Source organism: Acomys russatus, chromosome 19 (assembly GCF_903995435.1).
Source record: "Acomys russatus chromosome 19, mAcoRus1.1, whole genome shotgun sequence".
Taxonomy (NCBI): domain Eukaryota; kingdom Metazoa; phylum Chordata; class Mammalia; order Rodentia; family Muridae; genus Acomys; species Acomys russatus.
Window position 1 is genome coordinate 5,199,773 of NC_067155.1, and position 25,174 is coordinate 5,224,946.

The 25,174-nt window shown below is 36.9% G+C and overlaps 1 pseudogene; it reads left to right on the forward strand.

Annotated features, from left to right (window-relative positions):
* The first annotated feature begins 1,666 nt into the window (after positions 1 to 1,666).
* On the forward strand, positions 1,667 to 20,723 carry LOC127203446 (vomeronasal type-2 receptor 116-like; annotated as a pseudogene).
* Positions 20,724 to 25,174: the final 4,451 nt, after the last annotated feature.

Here is a 25,174-nt window from a genome sequence, read left to right on the forward strand (position 1 = left end):
TAACAATTGAGATGTAATCTGAAAGAATTACTTAAACAAAATTAAATATATATTATCTCTTATATTTTAAATATATACAGTATTGCTTGTAACTAAATGATAAAACAGATAGATATTTAAAATTCACTTGTATATAATTCATAAATGATGGAAACCACAGATCAAAGATGAAACTAAACAAATAGAATTATTGGGTCCATACTTTTGTTGGAACTATTTGAATTCAGAGAAAAGCACATGGTAGTCTAAATGTAAATAATGGATTTGACCTCAATGTGGAAAAATAATGATATTATTAGCAGGATTTTGGAATGGAATAGAACGTCATTATGCTAAGCTAAACATGGAGAATTAAGAAATTCTGAATTTTCATAGATTCTAGTTTCGACAGTGTATGTCTTGTATCTATGTCCGTAGGAGTGTTTTGTGTGTGTGTGTTTGTGTGACACGGACATCTTTACACAAAAAGTTAGGTAGGCATTATTTGAGAAGTGCATAGGTCTACAGGAATTAGGGGTGGAATATCTCTTGAAGCTACTGGGATGAAAATGTCAGTATATGCTTATTCTGGCAATTCAGATTCTACACTGCAATGAAGAATAGATTACTGTGAAATTTGTATAGAAAGAGTTTACACATTAAAATTACAGTTGTTTCCCAATTATGCGCTTTTAAGATACTCAGCACAAGTATTCCTTACAGATATTACTTAAATGGAAATGAGTATAAAACAATACTGAAAAGCAAAGATGAAGTAGAAGAAATGGGTTATCACATTTTATTGATCTGGAAAAACTGAGGCTCTAGGATGGAGATCATTTGTAGAACTCCAATATTTAACATAGTTTATTACTAATAATGTAGGTGTTGGTTGAAGGATAAGTCTCATTTAATATTTGAAATGATATACAAAGTTCATGTGTTTATTTGAATATTGCTGAAATTTAAAAAATCAACATTTAAAGTGTACATGAGCTGCTATTTTGTGAGGAGGTGGATGGTTTTTGGTACAACAGGACTCAAGAAATTTCTGGATTTCACCTGATTATTGGTTCTCCAAAACTAGAAACATAGGCTTTGGGTAGATATTCTTTATTTGTCACTGGTGTGACAAATTTCACAGTGTGTATGCTCTGAGGTTCTCAGATGTCCCAGACAAGTGGCTACCTCTGCATCATATAGACTTGGTGATACAATGCTCACCATGTAGTCAAGAGCTGTTTCATATGCCCCTTCTGAATAAATAATTTATATTTCACTCTGCATATTCTAAAATAAACTACTGACATAATTTCTATTGGTGTATACATAAACAAATAAAAAAGATAATACAGAAACAAAAATTTCACTAAACAGCCTCTGCTCAAGGATTTTAATATCCATAAATGTGAATGATGTCATGGAACCAGAGACAAAACTATTATCAAATATATTTCTCAGCTCATTTTTACCACATGGACGGTGGTCCTCAGATGACAAGTCCCAGGAAAGATTCCTCCAGGTATGAGGAAGTGCCTAAGGGAAAAAAGGAATCATGAATGTGCAAGTAAACTTTCCATAGTCCAGAAAAATTAAAAGAAGACAGGAACACATGGGTACCCATTTTTTAGGCTTATATGCATGACACTTCACAGTCCACAAAACCGAGGCTTATAATAGGACAAATATGTTCACTTTGATTTTGTTCTACTTACTTCTGAACACTCCACTTCTCATGATGAGTTTTACTCCGCCCAGGTGCTTTTGGAGAATGAAGAATGAAGAAAAGGACAGAGAGTTAATGGAAGCGTGTTTTTTCTACCTTCATGCACTGCAATCGTCTGTGGAGAAAGACTATTTTAGCAACATTCTGGATACGCTGTAAGTGCTTTGTAAATTTTCATGTAGATGTCATCACAAGTATTTCTGGAGAAGTCTGAAGACGAAAAACAGAACAATCCTTTGAATCTTGTGTTTTTCTTCCAATGTGCACAAAAAGAAACAACATCGAATTCTTTTATAAACTCAATGCTATTTTATTAATTTATTTAGCCCATAAAGTATTTTGTTTCTTCCAGTTAGCCTCCTGATTTCAAGGCCAGAAGTTGAGTGAACAAAGCAATCTCTACCATGATCATAAATATTAGCCCTCTTGTTGACAATTTCCAATGGACAGTACTCAGTGCTTTATTATCAAAAGATACCCCTAGTATTTCAGTAAGTTTCATCCTGAGAAAGTACAATTTAATGGCCATATAGTGTGTTTCTGTCATTGTGTAACTATAAGTTCCTGTGTGGGGGCACCTAATATTTGTCGTACACCTAAGTACAGAAAGCTTTCACATAAATGTTCATGTACTCTCTAAAATTAACTGAGTGTGGTCATTCTATGACTTTTGAACCTGTATCAAAAATGCAAGTAGGATTTCTGTCTAATGTGAACTTTAAACATGCCCTTATATCTCCATCTTAACTTGTATACATACACAACCATTGGCTTTTAAGTATTACCAGGCCCGTTTTTTAATTTTCTATTCAGCATAAAGAAGGAAAGCATAGGCTATTAATTATATGTTTGAAAATTGAGGGTTTCTCTAATAGTGGTGCTCATTTACTTTCCTTGTCATATGACTGGGTTACATTTGTAGCATGTGTGGGTAGTTGACAGTACTTGAGAACATGATTAGAGGAGTTTCCTAGTAGGTCATCTCTTCAATTTTTTAAGATTTATGTACATTATGATGGGCGGATTGGGCCCAGTTATGCTCAAACCATGGCACCAAACAAGAACAATACATGCAGTAAACGTTGAACCCCTACCCAGATCTAGCCAATGGACAGGACATTTTCCCAGATGAGTGAAGAGAGGGGACTAACTTTCACATGAACTCTGGTGACCCATGCTTGACTATGTCCCCTAGATGGGAAGGCTCAATGGCACTCAGGGGAAGAATAGCAGGCTACTAAGAATAGACTTCATACCCTATGATCACATAAAAGGGGAAGAGGTCCCCCTCAGTCACAGTCATGGGGATGGGAATAGGGTGAAAGTGGGAGTGAGGAATGGGAGGATACAAGACATGGGATAATAATTGAGAAGTAATATGAAAGAATGAATAAATAATAATAATAAAAAGAAACAAAGAATTATGTGTCTTCCTCTTTAGGTCTAAGTTGTTTATTTTCTGACACATATATCACATTTGCCAATTATGTTTCTCCTTCAGTAATTTTACTAAGTATAATTGCATATTTTACTATGCGGTTACTGTATACATTTTGGCATTATGGATTTTTGATAGTTGTTTTTAAGAACATCACTTCATACTACTAGGCTACTCTGACAGCTCAAGTAACTGGTGTTTCTAATGTTTAGCATTCATAAGTTAGTGTTTGAGTCACAGAAATTCTAGGCACAAATTCCTATCATGTGATGCTGAAATTTTTGATGGAAATTTTCAGTGTAGTAATAAAGGGCATTCTAAAATGGGCTATTTTGTCGACAAAGATAACACAAAGTTACAATTTCTAAGTGTAAAAGTAATTATATTTTAATCTGAGTGAATCGTTCAGAATGAAGGAGTATGTCTGATGTTTGTTGTTCAGCTGACATGAAATGACTAGGAAGAGACAGGAGGGATTATTTTTCCCATAAAGAGAAACAAAAATATCTTATATTCCAACTTAATTTTTGCTCTTTTTTATTAAAATGATATCAGAAAGATTTCCCATATGCTTTACTCTTTACATTGTATTTTACAAACATGTAATATTTGCACAAGCAAATCTCACTGCAATTTCTAGTTCTTACTTATTCTCAGTAAGCTGCTAGGGTTCTGCTGGTATAACTCGAAGTGTGGTCAAAATATGTTTTACCAGAAAAAAGAATGCTTGGATTGTAAATTTTGTGTTTGAGAAAACAGTGTATCACTAGTGGTGACTCCTTGCTTCCTTGTCAAATGACTGAGTTACCTTTGTCGCATATATAGTTGATAGTGCTTGAGTACAGAAATAGAGAAGTTTCCTAGTAGCTCATCTCTGCAGTTCTTTAAGAAATATGTGACTTCTTTTTATGTCTAAGCTGTTTATTCTCCTTACACTTTTACACAGTTACTACCTACATTTCTCTTTCAGTAACTTTACTAAGTATAATCACATATTTTAACATGTGGATACTCTACACATATGTACTTTGTGGATTTCTGACTGTTGTTCCAAGCACAGCAAGCCATTTAGACTACTAGGCCACTCTGGTAGCTCAAGTAATTGATGCTGTTTATGTTTAGTATGCAAGAGTTAGTGTTTGTGTCACAAAAGTTCAAATATCAACTTTCTAATGTGTTTTACTGAAATTTCCAATGGCAATTTTTCTGTGCTCTAATAAAGGGTATTCTAAAAGGAGCTACTTGTATAGACAAAGATAACTCACAGGTACAATTTCTAAATGGAAATCTAATTATATTTAAATATGAGTGAATCATTCTGAGTGAAGGATTATATTTGATGCTTATTGTTCAGATGATAGGAAATAACTAGCAAAAGACAGGAGTGATTTTTCCCATAAGAGAATAAAAAAACCCTCAAGTTAATTTTTGTGCATGTCATAAAAGAGCATTGTTTAGCTCTATACATCCAGACACAAACAGGCATACATCAATTTTAACTAATATATTTGTTTATGTATTTTACCTACTGATCATTGCCTCCTCCCTCCTCTATTCCTGGTCCCATACTCTTTCCTTCTCCTCCATCTGCATTCTCTGTTATTCAAAGAAGGGGAGCCCCCAACCAAATCACCTCAACTCATCAATCACATCAGGACTGAGTGTGTACTCTTCTCATGTGGCCTGAAAAAGAAAGCCTACCAAGGTAAAGAGAATTTTAAAAAAGGGCAACAGAGTCCATGTCAGAGACAGTCCCATCTCATCTTACTAGTGGACCCACACTAAGCCTGATCTTCACATCACCTACACATCTGTGTAGGGGTCTTAGATCCAGTCTTTTGAGGATCCTTTGTTGGTGATTGAGTCTCCACAATGACCCCCCTGCGTCCTGATAAATTGACTGCTGATTTTCTTGTGTAGTTCATGTTAGTTCTTCAACCTCCTATACATCTCCCTACTATTCTACAGGACTCCGAACACTTTGTCTAATATTTGGTTTTGATTCTTAGCATCTGTTTTGATTCACTGATGTCTGGAACCCTCAGGGGACATTTATGCCAGGCTCCTGTCTGAAAGCACAGCAGAGTATCAATAATAGTGTCAGAGGTTGTCTCTCTCCTGTGTTCTGAGTCTCAGTTTGGGCCAGGCATTGCTTGGACATTCCCTCAATCTCTGCTCTATTTTTATCCCTGCATATCTTGTAGGAAAGGTAGATTTAGAGTCATAGTTCTTGTGGGTTGGTTGGTATTCCCCTCCCTCCACTAGGAGTTCTGCCTAGTTAGAGGGTGTCCTCTCAAGTGAGTCACCACAATATTATCCCAGAACTGTCTTATTTACCCACCTTGTCAGATATATCCACTCATACCTTATTCTTACTGTTCAGGCCCTGACCTGCTGCATCAGTTCTCCCCCGGTCTGATATCTACCCTCATTTCAATCTGAGCTCTCTCTCCTACCTTGTTCCATATCTTCAATTTCTTCTTCTGTCTATTTTATTTTCCTTTCTTAGTTAGAACAAAGCATCCTCTCTGGGTTCCTCCTTCTTACTCATTTTCTTTGGGTCAGTAAATTCTAGTATTTTTATCCTGTACTATATGGCTAAGTAAATACATCCATGTGTGTTTTTGTTAGTCTGGGTTGTCACACTTTGCAGATATTTTCTAGTCTACTTGCCTGAAAAAAACATGATTGTCTTTGTTTTTATATCTGAGTAGTATTTCATTGTTTATTCTCCATTGTTTGAGTGAAATCATTTTTCTGGATTCTAGCTATAATGAATAAAGCTGTTATGAACATAATTGAGCAAGTGTCCTAGGGTTTATGTCCAGGTATGGTATAGCTATTTCTGGAGGTTAAGCTTTTACCAGTTTTCTGATAAAGTAACAGATTGATTTCCAATGTCAGATATACATATATTTAAATATGCACCACCTGTGTGTGAATTATTTGAAATTAACCAGTAAAAAGATGCTCTGCCTGAAAAATAAACAAAAAAGAAAAACAACAATATGAAAATGGATAGAGGAGAATATGATAAATATATTTTCAACTAATTATAATGGTGCCTTAGTTTGAGCGGGACCCCTGGGCCCAAATCTGCCTATCATATTGTTCTACTTGTAGATTTCTAGGACCCTCTGGATCCTTTTATTTTGCTGTTCTCCCATGCGTCTCTCATTTAGAGTCCCAATAGGATGCCTTCCCCTCTGTCCCAGTTTCCTGGTAAGTGAAGGCTTTCGTGGGACATGCCCCTTGGGCTAGTATGCAGATATAAGTGAGTATATACCATTTGATTCTTTCTGCTTCTGGGTTAACTCACTCATTATGATCATTTCTAGCTCAATCCATTTATCCACAAATTTCGGGAATTCCTTGTTTTTAATAGCTGAGTAGTATTCCATAGTGTATATGTACCACAGTTTCTTTATCCACTCTTCTACTGAGGGACACTTAGGCTGTTTCCATGTTCTGGCTATTATGAATAAGGCTGCTATGAACATGGTTGAGCAAATTTTCTTGTTGTGTGCTGGAGCATCTTCTGAAAAATAAGGAACGCTTCACGAATTTGCATGTCATCCTTGCGCGATAAATTTATTTTCAACTAATTATAATTTATTATTAGTACAGGTACCAAATATTGCCACAGAAACACTCCTGTGCACTCATCAGTCATTCTTTCACTACCTTATCCAATTCAGTTAATTTCATCTGGAAATACCAGAAACTCAGAGGCTCAACCCTCATGTGTAATTTTCACATTTCTTTATAATTAATAAATGAATACATGATCACGTTTACAGCTTGGTCAAAACCTGTTGTCTTGTCTTTATCTTCTTAGCAAGTATTCAATAACCACAGATGGACATGCTTTTCCATGGAATATGCATGTTTCGTATGGATGAACTCACAAGAAATTTTAAGGGTGTTCCAACATTCCATATTTTTATTTTTGTAAACCTTATTACATGGGATAATAGTTGCAAACATAGGGATAAAGAGAATATCTTCGAGTAGAGAATAGTCATTGTATTGATTGCAAGTGATTATGTTTCTACTTCTGTAAACAATAAATATTGTACCATTTTACAGAACACCATCTGAAAGCCAGTTTCCTCTGGTTTTGGCTTTTTCCTTGGATGAAATAAACAGAAACCCTGATCTTCTACCAAATATGTCTTTAGTATTTCAAAGTACCATATTTTATAAGTGTATCAGAATTAAAAGATCTCATTCATGTTTCTTGACCAACTCATTTGCATCCTCCTAAGTATGACCGTTCCCAAGTAGTCAGTTGTACAGTACTTCTTATAGGACCAAAATGGAAAGCATTTGTACTATAACACACATTCATGTACAGCCATGAAGCTAAGCAGGTGAGAGTTTGATGGGTTAAAATTTATTTAATTTGTGTCTCCATTGGGGGCTTTGATAAGATGCAAAGAAGGGTGTAAAGAGGAGACTGGTCTTACTGGCCTTATGTCAAACTGTGTAGTTCAATTTTATTATTCAGATACTTTATGGGGATCTGGAATTTCTTTGTGTGAAATGGGAATAAGAGAAGAAGTAAAAGGTAAGGGGGAATTTCTAGAACTTTTTACAGATAAAGTGAGTTTACAAGTTCTTAAAAGTACATGCTACCTCATGCTTCTCCCTGTGTCCTAGGTTCTTCATCTTACTTATGGGCCTTTCCATCTTTTCCTGAATGACTGTGTACAATTTTCCTATATTTATAAGATGGCCCATGAGGATACATCTCTCCCCATGGCCCTCGTTGCCTTCTTACTTTATTTAAACTACAACTGAGTAGGGCTGGCCATCTCTGACAAGGAACAGGGTACACATTTTCTCTCAGATTTGAAAAGAGAGATAGAAAAGGATACATTCTGTTTTGCCTTTGTGAACATTATCCCAGTGAACATGGAGGTATACATGTCAAGAGCTGAAGTGTATTACAACCAAATCATGACATCGTCCACAAATGTTGTTATCCTTTATGGTGACACAGACAGTACTCTTGCTGTGGCCTTTAGAATGTGGGAATCTCTAGGTATACAAAGAACATGGATCACCACCTCACAGTGGGATGTTCCTACAAGTAAGAGAGACTTCACACCCGGCCCATTCCATGGTACTCTTGCTTTTGCACAGCACTATGTTAAAATTTCAGGTTTCAAAAATTTTGTCCTGACATTGAACCCTCTCAAATACTCAGATAAATATCTGGCAAGCCTGGAGTGGATGTACGTTAACTGTAATGCCTCAGAATCTAACTGTGAGGCACTGAAGAACTGCTCATCCAATACCTCATTGGGATGGCTAATGGCACAGAATTTTGATATGGCCTTTAGTGACAGCAGTTATGACATATACAATGCTGCATATGTTTTGGCCCATGTCATTCATAAGGTTCTCCTTCAACAGGTACAAAATCAGCCAATTGACAATGAGAAAAAGCATGATCATATCTGCTCAAAGGTAGTGTTTCTTCTATTGGATTATACATGATCTTATCAATGTCATAGTTTTTAAGAGTCTCTCAGATGATTAACTGAGTGAAATAGGAAATGTTTCCCCAAAACCTAGGTTTCTAAATGTTTTTTTATGCTGACACAATAAATCTAGAGATACGTATAAATCTCTAATACAAAGGCATTGGAATGAAAGACACCATTTATCAGTGAAAATCAGTGAATCTAATCATACCTGTTCTAATACTAGAGAGATAATTAGTCTTCTCTCATTAGTTGTCTCCATGATGAGGAGATGAGTGCTTGTTTGTTAATTCTAAAATTTGAGGTATTAAGTTAAGTGGATTGGCTTCTCTTTTCTTTTACATTTTTTAATTAATTTATTCATATTACATCTTGATTGTTAGCCCTTCCCCTGTTTCCTCCCATTCTTCCCTCCCTCTCACTTCCCCCCTTCTCCCCTCTCCTAAGTCTGTGATTGAGGGAGACTTTTTCCCCCTATATACGCTCTTAGAATATCGCGTTTCTTCTTGGTAACTTGCTATCCTTCCTCTGAGTGCCTCCAGGCCTCCCCATCCAGGGTATGTGGTCAGAACAATTGGTGTTTTTTCATTAATTGTCTCCATGTTGAGGAGATGAGTTTTTGTTAATTCTGAAATTCGAGGTAATAAGTCAGGGGATTGTTTTTTCAATTGATTCTGTCCTAAATGTAGTCTCTGTGTACCTTCCTAAAAGTCTTAGTATAATTGCACAGAAATAGTTATGTGAATCATTTTATTACACACTTAAAGACACACATACACACAGAATCATTATTTGAAAATATGTTTCTCAATGTGTTTGTGTTTCTAAGTGTGTTCCTTCTGAATCGGTGTGTATATCTGTGTTTATGTGTATGTGCACAGATATGTGTGCACTTGTGTGTGTGTTTTCTGTTTACCTAACTATCTGTCTTTTTGTAGAAGTGAGCATAAATTTTATGTGTTTCAATGCCCATGAGTATGTTTGTTTCTGTTTTTGTATGTGTTTCTGATTGTATTTTTCAGTGTATGCATCTCTGTGTTCTGTGTTTCTGTATATTGCATTGCACATATGTATATCTCTTGCTCTGTGTGTGCGTTGTTTGTGTGTGTGTGTTTCTTTCTGCCTCTTCTTTTTGATATTGTGAGCATAAATGTGTTTTTGTGTCAATGTCTCTCTGTGAATATTTGTATCTCATTATGTCTCCCTATTTGCATTTGCCTGTGCATGTGTGTGTCTATGTATGTGTTTGGTATGTTTCTGTATTTGTGTGTCTCTTTCAGTGTATATGTCTGTCTGTGCCTGTATGCTCAGATGTGTGTCTGGGTATGTATATTAATGTGTGTGTAAACAAATATTGGGCTATATTATGTGTGTATCTCTGCATAGATGTAGGTCTCTCTGTGTGCAGATGCATGTGTGTGGGTGTGCTGCACATCTATGTTTGATGTTTATGTGCTTGTCTATGCTTATGTTTCAGTAGTTTCCTTTCAGTGAACGAAAATTCTGCAAACATTAATACAAATTAATATATCATTTTCACTTCAAAAAAATTTCCACAAGATACCTTCAATAAAATTGTATTTCAGATAAAATCATCATACATTTTCTTCCATTAAGGAAGGGCATATGTATTATGTAATCCTGCCAGTCTTTCAGATGCACTACTTGATGAGAAAGACCCACTTCACTAGTCCTAATGGAGACAAAGTGACCATGAACCAGAAAGAAAAACTTCAGAAAGAGTATGACATTTTCTATATTTGGAATCTCCCACATAATTTTGAACTTAAGGTGAAGATAGGAAAATTTAGCCTATATTTTCCACATGGTCAACAGCTCCATTTATCTGAAGACATGCTAGAGTGGGCCACAGGAAGTCTACAGGTGAGTTGAAAGAACTGTACTGATTTCCATTACATACAAGTAAACACTGTGTGTTTAGTTGGTCTGTTTATGCTTTTTTATAAATAAGTGAAATGAAAAAATGATCATATATGGAGTCTACTTCTAGTCACCTATGTAACATTTCTGATTTTCACTATTTTTGATATTAATTCTTCAAGGAGTTAATGCAATAGTTACATTGTATTTTATTATAACAGAAAATTTGTTTTTGTTTTTTAATATGAATATGAAACAACTTTTGATCACTGATTTATAATATTTCCAGAAAAGTGAGCCATATACTCATGGTACCATTCTTATTACTATATAGTGATTTTCTCACTTATTATGAATCTCTGATAGAAAAGTTAAAGAGACTGAGGCTAACTGTAATGATGCAGTAAATTAAAAATACAAAGGAATTAGAAAACAAACTCATCATTTCTTTTAGTTTTAATTAAAAATTTTTATTTTATTCATTTTACATCACAGCCTTAGCCAACTCCCCCATGTCCTTCCAGGCCCACCCCTCTCTCTTTCTTTCCCCTATGCCCCTTCCCTAGTCCTCAGAGAGGGGAACCCTTCTCCCCTACTCACTGACCCCAGCCTATCAAGTATCATAAGGACTGCCTGCATACTCTTCCTCTGTGATTTGGTAAGGTACCCCATAAGGGGGAAGTGATCAAAGAGAACGCAATAGTTTCACCTTATGTTTGCTCTACCTTTCTGACAAAAATCTCTAAATTGTCAACCCCTCAATTCATAAATTAATAATTTTGTGATACATCTTAAGTATTCTATGAATTATTACTTTTTATTTTCTTTATTTTTTATATGTATGTGGGTTTTCTGTCTGGATATATGTCCATGCAAAACTGGCGTATATGGTCTTTGTGGACATTGAAGAGTAATGCAGACTTCTGGAAATGTGAGACAGCTTAGATGTGCAAGTTGGAGGCAATAAATAAACTGTTATTCACAGTTTTCCTTGCCTTAGCTATGAATTATGCCATGTAAAGAAACTGCTCACTACAGTATCCTTGCTTGGTCCTTTTTATTGTAGTTCATTCAAACTAATGAATTGGTGTCTACTTTTCTTCTCTGTACTTGAAGGTATTTGGTAGTAATACTTTTTTTGCTGTGCAGAAATTTGTGAATAAAAAATTCCATCAGAGCTCCAGGGTATGTTATAGGCATGAATTCTGATGTGGTTTCTTTGAAGGTAATCTATTCGAACTATGCAACCACAAAGTTGTTCAAATTTTAAAGATGTTAAGTCCAGGAATTCAGGTTGCTCATGTACTCTGGCATTTGCAGTTAATAGTCCTTCTCAGAGTGATAAGGGGAATCCTTGTTATGCAGAGGAACACAGGATCTGAAGTTTAGCTACTGAGATATATATGCCTACAATGTCAGCAGTGATATCTCATGTGTGTTCTAAACACAGCTTGATTGAGCATTACAAAAACATGCACTGGAATAATACTCAATACTAAAAAATATAGAACCATTGCTCTGCTTCCAGATATGCATATCAGGATACATGCAGAAACAAACAAACATAAAAATGATGATATCAAATCTACCTAGCTCAAAATGTTACAGTCATAGTCTTAAATAAGAGTATGTTCAATGATATGCTAAATATATAATTCAAAGAATGATTATTAGAATGCTCTATGAAAAGTGAGAAGAGAGACATAAATCTCCTCGGGAAGGATAAAAGGGATGACAAAAACTACCATAAAATAAGTCACTGAAAAAGCATGAGAAAAAGGAATTCCATGAAAGTATAAAATAATAAAAATATTCAAATAAAAATATGTAAAGGAAAAACAAAATAAATGATATAAAATTCTAAATAAAAAGTCTCACCAAGACAATATTTCAAGGTAAAGACAGGATCGCAAAGCTTGAATATTATGCATAAGTATTAGAAAATTCAGACTATAACAAAAATAAAACAAAACATAAGATTCAAAATATAGGAGACTTGAAGGTTCCTGCTTAAAAGATCAGATTTACAGTCCAGATCACGAGCGGAAAAGAAGGACACATTCCAACTCATCAACACTATATCCAGTGTAATGTAATCATAAATTTCAAGTGAGATGTGTGCCCATCAAGATACAATAGTCATTTATATAGCAAACATTCAAAATCAGTAAATGAACAACCCTTGGCATATTTAACTTAAAAACTATTTTGTAACAAAGGCATAAAGTTGAAGGCTGCAGTACGGAAGACTCTGTCATAGCAAGTTCCCATCTGTATATCAGTCAATTTCACTGTGGATATTCTTGCAGGAGGAGAGTAATAGTGATGTATTTCAAACATTTAACAGCCAACCACAGTAACTATAAACAGAAAAGTTATTCCTCATAATAGAAGGGTACAGAACAGAGTTCAATAATAGACACAATCACAGGAATTTATAACCACTGAAACAGCACTACAAAAGACACTAGTTGAATCACTTCACATGATGAATGCAAGAATCAAAGGAACACATAGGAAGCACTAAGCTCCAGAGAAAAGCAACTATTAGAAAACTTTCAAATACTACAATATCAATAAGTAGACAATACTCACCAAATAACCTACAGTAATAATTTATTGTTAATGTTCACATTCTCTAATAAAAATCCATAGACAACAAGATTGGTTCAATAACACAACAACAACATCCCCAAAATTTTTTGTTCCTTCCATGGGAAATATGTTACTTTGGACCTAAATGGAATCCTTCTATAAAAATGTGGGTGATACATCATTATGAAGTGGAAAAAAACAAAGAAACAAAATCCGTGAAATCATTTACTTTGGTTGACCTGGATGAAATAATTCTTAAATAAACACCTATCAAGACAATTCAACAACACACCATAACATTTGTTCTCTACACCCAAATGTATTTCATTCAATAAATGCAAGCATGATTCACAAATGCAGATCAGTTAAATGAGATAAATCATGTAAATACACTCTAAGATGGAATTATATGGTTATACAAAAATATTCATAAATGTATTATAAAGAACCCATCATCTATTCAGAGTAAAAAAAAAGAAACATGTTGGAATACAAAGAACAGGTAATGTCTTGACAGAATAGGACTTTTATAACAAATGGACTGAAAGCATTGTACTAGATACAGAGAAAAATATAAAGAATTCAATTAAAATAAGAATGAAGCCAGGCACGTGTAGTGCATGTTTTAATCCAAAGAGTTTGTAGGCAGATTTAGAAAGTTCTCTGTTGCTATATGACCAGTTTGTTCTACATAGCTAACCCAAGGCTGGCAGAGTGACATACGGACCATGCCTTAAAATATTGAACAGAAATGGGGCAACAATATGCACTGTCTCCACTCTTCTTCAAAATGGTCATTAAAATATTACCAAGTACCTATCCAGAGATTAGAATAGATACTGGGACATCCACTGGTACTATAGGTGAAAGAGGTAAGGATGAATAGGGAAATAGAAGGACCCAGAGGGTCCTAGAAACCTACAAGAAGACAATTAAGGCTGGACAGCTCCGGACCCAGGTAGGTCAGCTAAAAATACTGTACCAACCAAAGACAATGCATATAGTAAACCTAGAATACCTATCCAGATCTAGCCAATGGACACCACATTCTCCACAATTGTGTGGCTAGCAGGGTTTGACTCAGACATGAACTCTGGTGTCTCCTACTTGATCATTTCTTCTTGGTGGGGACATATGTTAATGCTCAGAGGAAAAGTTAACAGGCTCCCAGGAAGAGACCTGATAGGCTGTGATCTTATAGTGGGGGAGAAGGTCCCTTTCTGTCACAAATCTTGGGGAGGGAATTAGGATGAAAATGGGAAGGATGGGGAATTGGAAGATACAAGTGAGGGGATAAAAATTAGATTTAATCTGAATAAATTACTTAAATAAAAAATTTTTACCATGTGCCACAATAACTGTGAAAATATATCTTAAAAAGAGAGAAAGTGTCCAATTATAAGTGAGTATATACCATTTGAGTCTTTCTGCTTCTGGGTTAACTCACTCAGTATGATCATTTCTAGTTCCATCCATTTATCCACAAATTTCGGGAATTCCTTGTTTTTAATAGCTGAGTAGTGTTCCATAGTGCAGATGTACCACAGTTTCTTTATTAATTCTTCTACCAATGAACATTTAGGCTATTTCCAGGTTCTGGTTATTATGATGAAGGCTGCTTTGAACCTGGTTGAGCATATGCCCTTGTTGTGTGCTAGAGCATCTTCTAGGTATATTCCAAGGGGTGGAATTGCTGGGTCTCAGTTTTCTGAAATAGATGTCCAAAGTGGTTGTTCAAGTTTGCATTCCCACCAGCAATAAAGAAGTGTTCCTCTCTCTCCACATCCTCACCAGCCTGTGATATCACTTGAATTCTGTATCTTAGTCATTCTGATGGGTCTAACATGGAATCTTTGAGTAGTTTTGATTTGCATTTCCCTGATAACTAAAGGAATATATACTCACTTATAATTGGACATTAGCCCAAGGGTCATGTCCCATGAAGCACTTCACTTACCAGGAAAATGGGATAGATGTGAAGAAATCTTCTTGTGACTCTAGGTGATAGAAGTATTGGAGAATGAGGAAATAGAAGGATCCAGAGGGTCCTAGAAACCTACAAGAGGATCATTATGATGGACGGATCTGGCCCTAGGGGTTCTGCCCAAACAATGGCACCAAGCAAGGGCAATATGTGAAGTAATCATCAAACCCCAGGCCAGATCTAGACAATGGACAGGATATTCTCAACAGTTGAGTGGAGAGTGAGGACTGACTTTTACATGAACTCTATTGCCCCATATTTGACCACATCTTTTTGATGGGGAGGCCTGGTGGCATTCAGAGGAAAGATGACAGGATATCAAGAAGAGACTTGATACCTTATGATCATATAGAGGGGGAGGAGGTCCCCCTCAGCCACAGACATAGGGGAGGGGACTAGAGTGAAAGTGGAATGGATGGAAGAACAGAAGGATACAAGGGATAGGATAACAATTTAGATGTAATATGAATAAATTAATAGAACAAGTAAAAAAAGAGAGAAAGTAATGTTCCCTGTTCTATATATGAAATTGAGGTATCCCAATGCTACAGAGTGAGACCCTGTTTCACAACCACCACAGCAAAAGGAAGCGTTCTAGTTAAGTGTATATGTGGAGAACATGAGATGAATCTGTGTACCAGTGAGAATGTGGTTTTCACATAGACCTTAATACTGAATGAAGGATTCAAAAGAGCATTCAACAGTCAGCAAATTTCCTTTTAAAAAATATTTATCAATTTATTCATATTACATCTCAATTGTTTTCCCATCCCTTGCATCCTCCTTTTCCTCCTTCCCTCCTGTTTTCCTCCTGCACCTCTCTCCTATGACTGTAAGTGAGAGGTACCTCTTCCCCTTGTACATGCTCATAGGGTATCAAGTCTCTTCTTGGTAGCATCATCAGCATTTTTCTAATGCTTCTTACAGAGCCCCATCATAAAGCTCAGTATAATAAAAACATAACCTTTCTGTAACCTAAGAAAACCTACAATTAACATCAAACAAACTAACTTTTACTCATGTTACCACAGTATTTGTAGGCTCCTTAAGGTCTTCTCACTTCATGAAGCACATCACATTACAGCTTCTTACACATCAACTTGGCACTTTGTCACCAGGATTGTCTTTTCAGCTGTTTTTTTTTCTTTACACTAAGTTTGTGAAGATTTTCAGTCTTAATTGATTGGAAGATGTGTTTGATATCTGAGACTTGATGAGATATTTCCCCTGTTTTTGATGTGCTTTCATCATATCTTGCTAAGTTGTTGCTTTGATTAAACTTTGGCCATGAACAAAGTGAGGAAGAGAGGTTGTTTTGGCTCATGGGTTATAGACAAGGGAAGACAAGGAATGAATTTGTAGACTGAAAGTAAATTATAGGGCCTTGAGAGAACACTGCTTATGGCTTGCTCTGTTTCATTTCTCATACATCCTTGCCTAGCAAGAGCATTGCCTTTAGTAGACTGGTGTGCCTACAATGAATACCAAATAATAAAATGCATTAGTGTTAGAAAGAAGGGCATTCTGACAGAGAGAATTTTGCAGGTAAGGTTCATTCAATGTTCTTTATCTTCTTACTGTACTTTGTGTCAGCTTGATGAAAATCAACAACAAATCCAGGTAGCATCTCTGTAGTATTTGCACAAAGTACTCTAAAATTCTGTTTCCATAATGTCTAAGATTTGGTAAAAAAGAAAAAACTCACCTTTTCAGCAACTTGTTTTAATATATTCACACATTTGGCATTATACAAAGTGCTAACTGACATGTGGTACCTCAGCTTCTGTATATGAAGGAAGCTTATTAATATCTCAACATGCTAATATAATATAGTTATGGATGAAGTAGGTAAAACTCAATATGTATCTTATTCCCTCAGATGATGCCCTCTGTATGCAGTGCTGACTGTCGTCCTTGATTCAGAAAATTCAGGCAGGAGAGAATGTCAGCCCGCTGCTTTATTTGCATCCTCTGCACAGAAAATGAAATTTCTAATGGAACAAGTGAGTGTTTGCTGCTGTGTAAACTTTACATCGATAATCTTCTCCACCAACAAAGAGATGCTGAAGGAGTCTAAAAGGCAACTAGAAAAATAACATATACCATTTTCTCCATTAGCAGTCACAGGAATACAAACATTAACAATGTCACAACAACAGCAAAAACAACAACAAAAACCCTTTTGCCTAGATGTACATTTTGATTCAGTTTCTGTCACATCATATTTTCTCAAAGAAACAAAATCAAAGTGCAGTGTGAGCACATTCTGTATGATATCTGTTCTGTTTATTAATTTCCCCTGTAAATACATGCACAGAAGATTCCAGTCATGAATTTTCAAAATGTGCATTTAGTCTTTTTTCATGTATGTATGTCCCTACATATGTTTATGTACACTATATATGCACAGAATCCAACAGAGGACAGAATATGGCACCAGACCTGATGGACTGTGTAATGGAGGTGCTAGAAACCAAATCTATATCCTTAGAAAAATTAGAGTAGAGATAAAAAAATTACTAGTAAAATTATCAGAAACTGCTGAGTATGAGGCAGAATTTGTGTGATTTGTAGAGGCCTATTTTCTTCTTCAGCCTTCTTTATTGTAATTTATTTTGATTATATTCCAATTGTTATTCCCTCACCCATTTTTAAATATCTATTGTGATTTGTTCCTAGGAAGGTGAGGATAATTGTTTACACATGGTCTACAAAATATAAGGAGTCTTATATCAAATATTTTATAAATATCACCCAATTAGTAATTTCATGAAATAATAGATTGGAACAGTTTTGTAATGAAAGTAATTAGTACAAACATTAAAATTTTATTGCAACCTACAAAGCTAGAGTAGTAAAATTATTATATATTTATGCTTGGCTAAATGCAAATGGACAATGAGTAGTTTTCCCAATATTTGCCTGTGATACTATGGAATTAAATTCAAGTTCTTAAAATATATTTCTCGCCAATAATACAGCTCAACATTTAAATCATTTGACACTAAAACTAATAGCTGGAGTTCATCCCCAGGACCCATATAGAGAGAGGAGACAATGAACTCTGAGAAATGCCTTCTGGCATCTATTCTCTCAAATAACATCCATAATGATTAAACAAACTGTAATAAAATTGTTTTAAATGTTAAAATGAATAAGAACTAATGGTATTTACATCAATAAATAGAAAAAGATTAATATCATTTATTTGTGCGTATGTGTGTTGTTAAGGTATGTATACATAAGGGCAGATGAAGATGAAAGACAACTAATACGTCTATAGTTAATTTGCAGGCAGGTGTGAAACACCTCACATGGGTTCTGGGAACTGAACTCAAGTTTTCTGCAAGAGCAGGACATTCTCTTCGTAGTACAGCTAACTTTCTAACACTTCAGGCAAAATAGCTCGTTACCATTGCCCATCAATAAATTGTTCTACATGAAAATATTTAAAAACCAGGAAGGACCTTATAATTCTGGGCAACTATTTAATGAATCAGCACAATTCCAATGAAATTGCCTACCGTTGCCATTTCAAAAGAGCATATTATGAGTGAAGTAGTTTATTCCACATAAAAAAATCTGGGTGTGGTGGCACAGGCCTTTAATTCCAGCACTTGGGTGGCACAGGCAGGTGGACCACGGTGAATTTGAGGCCAATCTGGTCTACAAAGTGCTTCCAGGACAGCCAAGGCTACACAGGGAAACCTTGTCTTGAAAAAAATATCTGGGCCATTTTTTATATGGGTCTTGTTTTATTTCATCCATGCTGCTTATTGATGTAAAATTTACCTCAGAGTATAGTCACAGAGTTTGGGTCTCATAGAGATTGAAATGAGGGAAGCAGGAAGATGCTGAATGCTTCCCATGGAGGTGGAGTCAAGATGAAGGGCTTTGTAGTGCTCAGTCTGTAGAGAGGTTTCTGCCTACAGTGATAGACTTAGTGCTTCTCATGATCAAGATTCAGGGATTCTTTCTCCATACCAGCAGATTAGAATATAAAAAAGGAAAAATTAATCATTATTTTTTATTTTTATACAAATTTCAAAACTTTAAATTAAATTTATATTCCAGTAAACTTTACTTCTCACACTCACAATCCTATTTCTCCAAAATGATTACCAAATTTTTGAGCAGATATGCTACATTTATTTGGACACACAAATATAAACACACACACACACACACACACACACACACACACACACACACCCCTAATGATTGCTTTTACTGTTCCTTAGATATCATTATGTTTGGGTCGGGAATTAGAAAAACTGTCATTGTTCTTCCCAAGCAGAAGACAGTCTCCATCTCTTATAAAGCATCAATTAAACAATTAGTGTACTCAGGAGGCACTGAATGCATGGGAAAGGAGATTTTAAAAGACACTCATTCACGCTGTGGGTAATGAGTTTAGATTTTGTGAATTCACCAGACTCAGTCATTTCATGATAGCACCCAGAATGATGTAAGAAATCTGCTTTCTGAAAACATGGTAAATGATCTCATCAACACTGTTAAATAGGACAAAATTTGGTTTGCTTTTCTCTATAAAGATAATAAGAATTAATAAATAGAAGCATTGTTGTACAACAATTTCCTTCAATTATATGATCAGCAATAAAGTGAAGGTATTGCAAAGCTATTCCTAATAGACTTATTGAAATGTCTTGTCAATAAACTGCTGAAGCTGTACTAACAAATCTGTCCTTTATCCATCAGATATGGATCAGTGTGTGAAGTGTCCAGAGGACCATTATGCTAACACAGAGCAGGAACAACTGCATTCCAAAAGCTGTGATCTTTCTCAGCTATGAAGACCCATTAGGGATGGCCCTGGCCTTAATGGCCTTGGGTTTCTGTGCCCTTACAGCCCTGGTTCTTGGGGTATTTTTGAAGCACAATGACACTGCCATCGTGAAGGCGAATAATCGCTCTCTCAGCTATATCTTACTCATGTCACTCATGTTCTGTTTCCTCTGCTCTTTGCTCTTCATTGGCCATCCAAACTCAGTCTCCTGCATCCTGCAGCAAATCACATTTGGAATTGTATTCACTGTGGCTATTTCTACTGTGTTGGCCAAAACAATCACAGTGGTTCTGGCTTTCAAAATCACAACTCCTGCAAGAAGGATGAGGTACATTCTGGTTTCAGGAACACTTAACTACATCATTCCTCTCTGTACACTTATCCAAATTATTCTCTGTTCAGTTTGGCTAGGAGCTTCTCCTCCCTCTGTTGATACTGATGCACACTCTGAGCATGGCCACATTATTATTGTCTGTCATAAGGGTTCAGTTTTAGCGTTTTACTGTGTCCTAGGATACTTAGCCTGTCTGGCCCTGGGAATCTTAACTGTGGCTTTCTTGGCTAGGAACCTGCCTGACACATTCAATGAAGCCAAGTTCTTCACATTCAGCATGCTGGTGTTTTGCACTCTGTGGATCACTTTCCTGCCTGTCTACCATAGCACCAAGGGCAAGGTCATGGTGGCTGTGGAGATTTTTTCCATCTTGTCTTCCAGTGCTGGGATGCTGGGGTGCATCTTTGTTCCCAAGTGCTACATAATTGCGTTCAAGCCACACACAAATGCTCTTCCAAAGATCAGGGAGAAATCATATTACTAGAGGCATAGTTCCCAAATCCATTTTTGAAATTAATTAATTGATTCACTTTACAACCTTGTTGTAGACCCAATATCTTCTCTCCTTCCAGTCCCACCCTTCCTCCCTCTCTCCCATCAACTCTTTCCTATTTCTCAGATAAGTGAAGATCCCCTTCTCATCCACCCAGCTCACCAAATTGCATCAGGACTGAGCATGTCCTTTTCACCTATGGCATAGGAAAATAGTTCCACAAAGAGGAATTTATCAAAAGCGTGGCAACAGTGTCCATGTCAGGGACAGCTCCCAGGCCTCTAACTAGAGAATATACATGAAACATCTGTTTCCCATCATCTACATCTGTGTAGGTCTAGTCAAGTTCATACATAGTCCATGGTTGTTGCTTCAGTCTCACTAAGCCCCTCTGGGCCCTGGTTAGCTGTGTTTGATGATCTTCTCTTGGAGCTCTTATGCCCTGAAAGCCCTTTTCTCTTTCACGTCACTGTTCTACAAGACTCTTTATGTATCACTCCATGTTTGGCTGTGTATCTCAGCATTTGTTTTGAATTACTGCTAGGTGAAGCATTTCAGAGGATAACCCATCTAGGCTCCTGTCTGCAAAAGAGCAGAGTATCATTATTAGTGTCGGTGGTTGGCTGTCTTCCATGGGTTAGGGTCTTGAGTTGGGCCAGGTATTCTGACTAGTAAGTTAATTCTAACCAACAACTGTAAAGTTTGTGCATGAACAACAAATATTGAGTGATAGCACACGTTTTATCTGTTTTTAGAATGATTCTCACTGTTACCTCTAATGGTGTTATAGCAGTCATGGCCACTACAGTTGTGTACATCATCGCAGTAGTCTTGCTCTGATCCACTTATATCACAGTTTTGAACTCTTGGGGCATAGTGCTGAGTGCAAATGTTCTTTTTTCCTTTAGAATAAAAACATTCAAACTAAAAATCCAACTTCTTTTAGCATCTGGGTGAATGACCTTGATGCCAGTGGAATGGTGATTAAAAATTTGAGGAAGTTTGTGGGAGAGTGAACTCATGTTTGCACATGAGGTAAAGCAATTTTCTTCCTTCCAAGGGAAAGGTAAGGGAATATTGATGTTATCCAAGGAAGTCGAAGATTTGAACTTAGAAGAGTGATGGTTTGACAAACATAAAGAATACTAAAGAAGATGGGTTTGTGTCTTAGCCTTAGCAGCTAATAACATACCTAGCTCTTTAATAAGGCCTGATTCATTGCTCAGCCCTGAAAAAATTATGTTATCAACACTATGTTACAATAGTTCCAAAGAATAAGATGTCCTCTTCTGGCTTACATGGTTACCTGAGCTCACCTGTGTACAAAACAAGACATGAAAATTCACATACAGCCAGGCATGGTGGCACAGGCTTTTGATCACAGTACTCGGTAGGCAGAGACAAGTGGATCTCTGAGAGTTCGAGGCCATCGTGGTCTACAAAGTGAGTCCAGGAAAGCCAAGGATACACAGAGAAACCCTGTCTCAAAAAAAAAAAAAAAAAACACACACACTCACAAATTCAAGCAAACATGTATGCACACATTGAAATATATAAGTGAAAACACGTAGTCTTTAAAATATTGAAGGAGAATATTTTAAAGAGTCTGCATAAGCAAGCTGCTTTTCAGGAAGATCCAAATGGTGGTCCAGAGCACTGCAGGATCGAGACCGTGGACCCAGCTTGGAACTACAGACCACAAGTCCTGAAGAGTCTTAGGTGAAATGGGTCCACAAAGTGCAGAGCACACTTGGATCTGGCCTCTGGTCTTCCAACTGGCCCACGGAGGGCAGGTGACCTCTCCCCAGAGTCTGGACGTGTACCCGCTCTGATGATCTGCAGCTGTGCTCTATAGTATGGACTTGATATCTGGAACTGAACTGTGCATGGTAAAGCACCGGACTCCAGAGCTGCTCCCCTAGAGAAATCTCAGGAAAACAGGTGGATCTGACCTCACACACACCCATGAGTCCACAGAAAGCCCCAGGTGCTGGCAACCATACCGGCACAAAATCCAAAGCCCAAAGCAGCCGAATGTGCTTGCCTCACCTGCGCCCTCCCCCTCCCTCTCACTGATGCGTGAGTCACACAGTAATAGCATCAGAGCCAGTGGACCCAGTGGGATGTGAGAGTGTAGATCTGGTCTTATATCTCCCCACCAGTCCACAGTCTACGAATTGTAGTATGGTTATCATGAACTATATGTCTAATTCTACTTATGAGTATATACCATATCTGTCCTTCTGGGTCTAGGTTATCTCATACTGAATGATCTTTTCTAGTTGCATCCATTTGAATTCCAGAGGTGGCAGACTTAGGCAATCTCAGGATCACTCTGCCTTCAGTTCCAGAGCTGACAACCATTGAGGACTACCAGCAGTAGTGAGGCATGTCCCTGATCTTTGCATGCCAAACACCAGTCACCATCTCTATCTGCAATTGCTGAGAAACCAGTCATTGGGGACTATCAGCAGAGATGAGGACTGCCCTGTGTCCTCTCTTTATGGTTACAATGGCCCCAGCTCTGTTGCAGCTCCAGAGGCTGCATTAATAGGAAATTGCCCACAACGGTGAGATCTGCCTCTCAACTTCCATGCACTGTCTTCAGGGTCCAAGGTGTGCCTGCAATCCCAGAGGTGGCAGCTATCAGGGACTTCCTTGGCAGTACCCAACAGGGATTAACTACCAGAAGCACATCATGCCAATTCCTATGGCCCAACTCTACGTACAATTGCAGAAGCATCAGCCACCAAGGACTACCAGGGATCTTCAAGTGTGCCTCCACCAGGGAAAACTAGATGGCTAACGAATAGCATAGGAACACACTCCACAAAACCCAGGGAAATACAGATTCATCCGAACCCAGATATCCTACTAAAACAAGGCTGGATCATATAACACATGTGAACCCTTGCAGAACAACCTTAAAAGTTCAAATCTCTAAAAGTATTACAAGAAGATATCAGAAGATGTACAGATTGTCCTTGTCCATGGATGAGAAGAATCAATATAGTTAAACTGGCCACGGTACCAAAAGAAATCAATAGATTCAATGCAATTCCCATCAAAACAGCTACAGAATATTTTACAGACCTTGAAAGATCAATTCTCAAATTCATATGGAAAAACAGAAAACCAAGAGTAGCTAAAAGAATTCTTTGCAATAAAATATCTTGTGAAGGAATCTCTACCCCAGATCTCAAGCTGTGCTATACAACAACAGTAATAACAACATGATGGTACTGGAATAGAAATATGCTGGTTCACCAATGGAATCAAATCAAAGACCCAGAAATAAATCCTCACACCTATGGACACTTGAGTTTTTACAGAGAAGCAAAACCCATACAATGGAAAATACATAGGATCTTCAACAAATGGTGCTGATCTAACTGCATGTCTACACAGTAAAAATGCAACAAAAAAAATCCATATTTATCACCCTGCACAAAACTAAAGGCCCAGTGTATTAAAAACCTTAACATTAAAAACAGACACACTAAATCTGTTAGAAGAAAACTTGTGAAAGTGCCTTAATCTATTGTCACAGGGGAAAACTTCCTGGAGATGACACAAACAGGTCAGGCTCTAAGGTCACAATTAATAAATGGGACATCATGAAATTGAAAATCTTCTGTAAGGCAAAGGGCATTGTCAACAGAACAAAACAAGAGCCTGCATCCCAGGAAAAGATCGTCACCAATCCTACATCTGACAAATAATATCCAAGAGTTATATAGAACTCAAGAAATTCAGCACCACCAATAAAAGCAACATAATTAAGAAATGAGGTTCAGATCTAAAAAGAGAATTCTCAACAGAGGAATATTGAATGGCTGAGAAACACTTACAGAAACCCTCAACCTCCTTAGTCATCAGAGAAATGCAAATCAAAATGACTCTGAGATTCCATCTTACACTCATCAGAATGGCTAAGTTCAAAAATTCAAGTGACAGTACATGGTGGTGAGGATGTGTAGAAAGAGGAAGAACACTCTTCCACTGCCTGTGGGAGTGCAAACTTGTGCATTCACTTTAGAAATCAATCTGGCACTTTCTTAGAAAATTAAGAGTAATGTTACCTCAAGACCCACCTATGACACTTCTTGGCAAATATCCAAAAAATGATCCACCACACAAGAAAGAAATTTGCTCAACTATGTTGATGGCAGCCTTAATCATAATAGCCAGAATCTTGAAACTCCCTAGATGTCCTTCATTCAAAGAATGGAAAAAGAAACTGTGGTACATTTATAAAATGGAATACTACTCAGTTATTAAGAAAGAAAGGAAATCTACCAATTTGCAGGAAGTGGGTGGAACTAGAAATTTTCATCTTGAGTGAGGTAACCCAGACTCAGAAGATATGCATGGCCTATATTCACTTATAAGTGGATATTAGTCCAACATGGATTTCCTCTGAGAGTGCCCACTCACAGGTG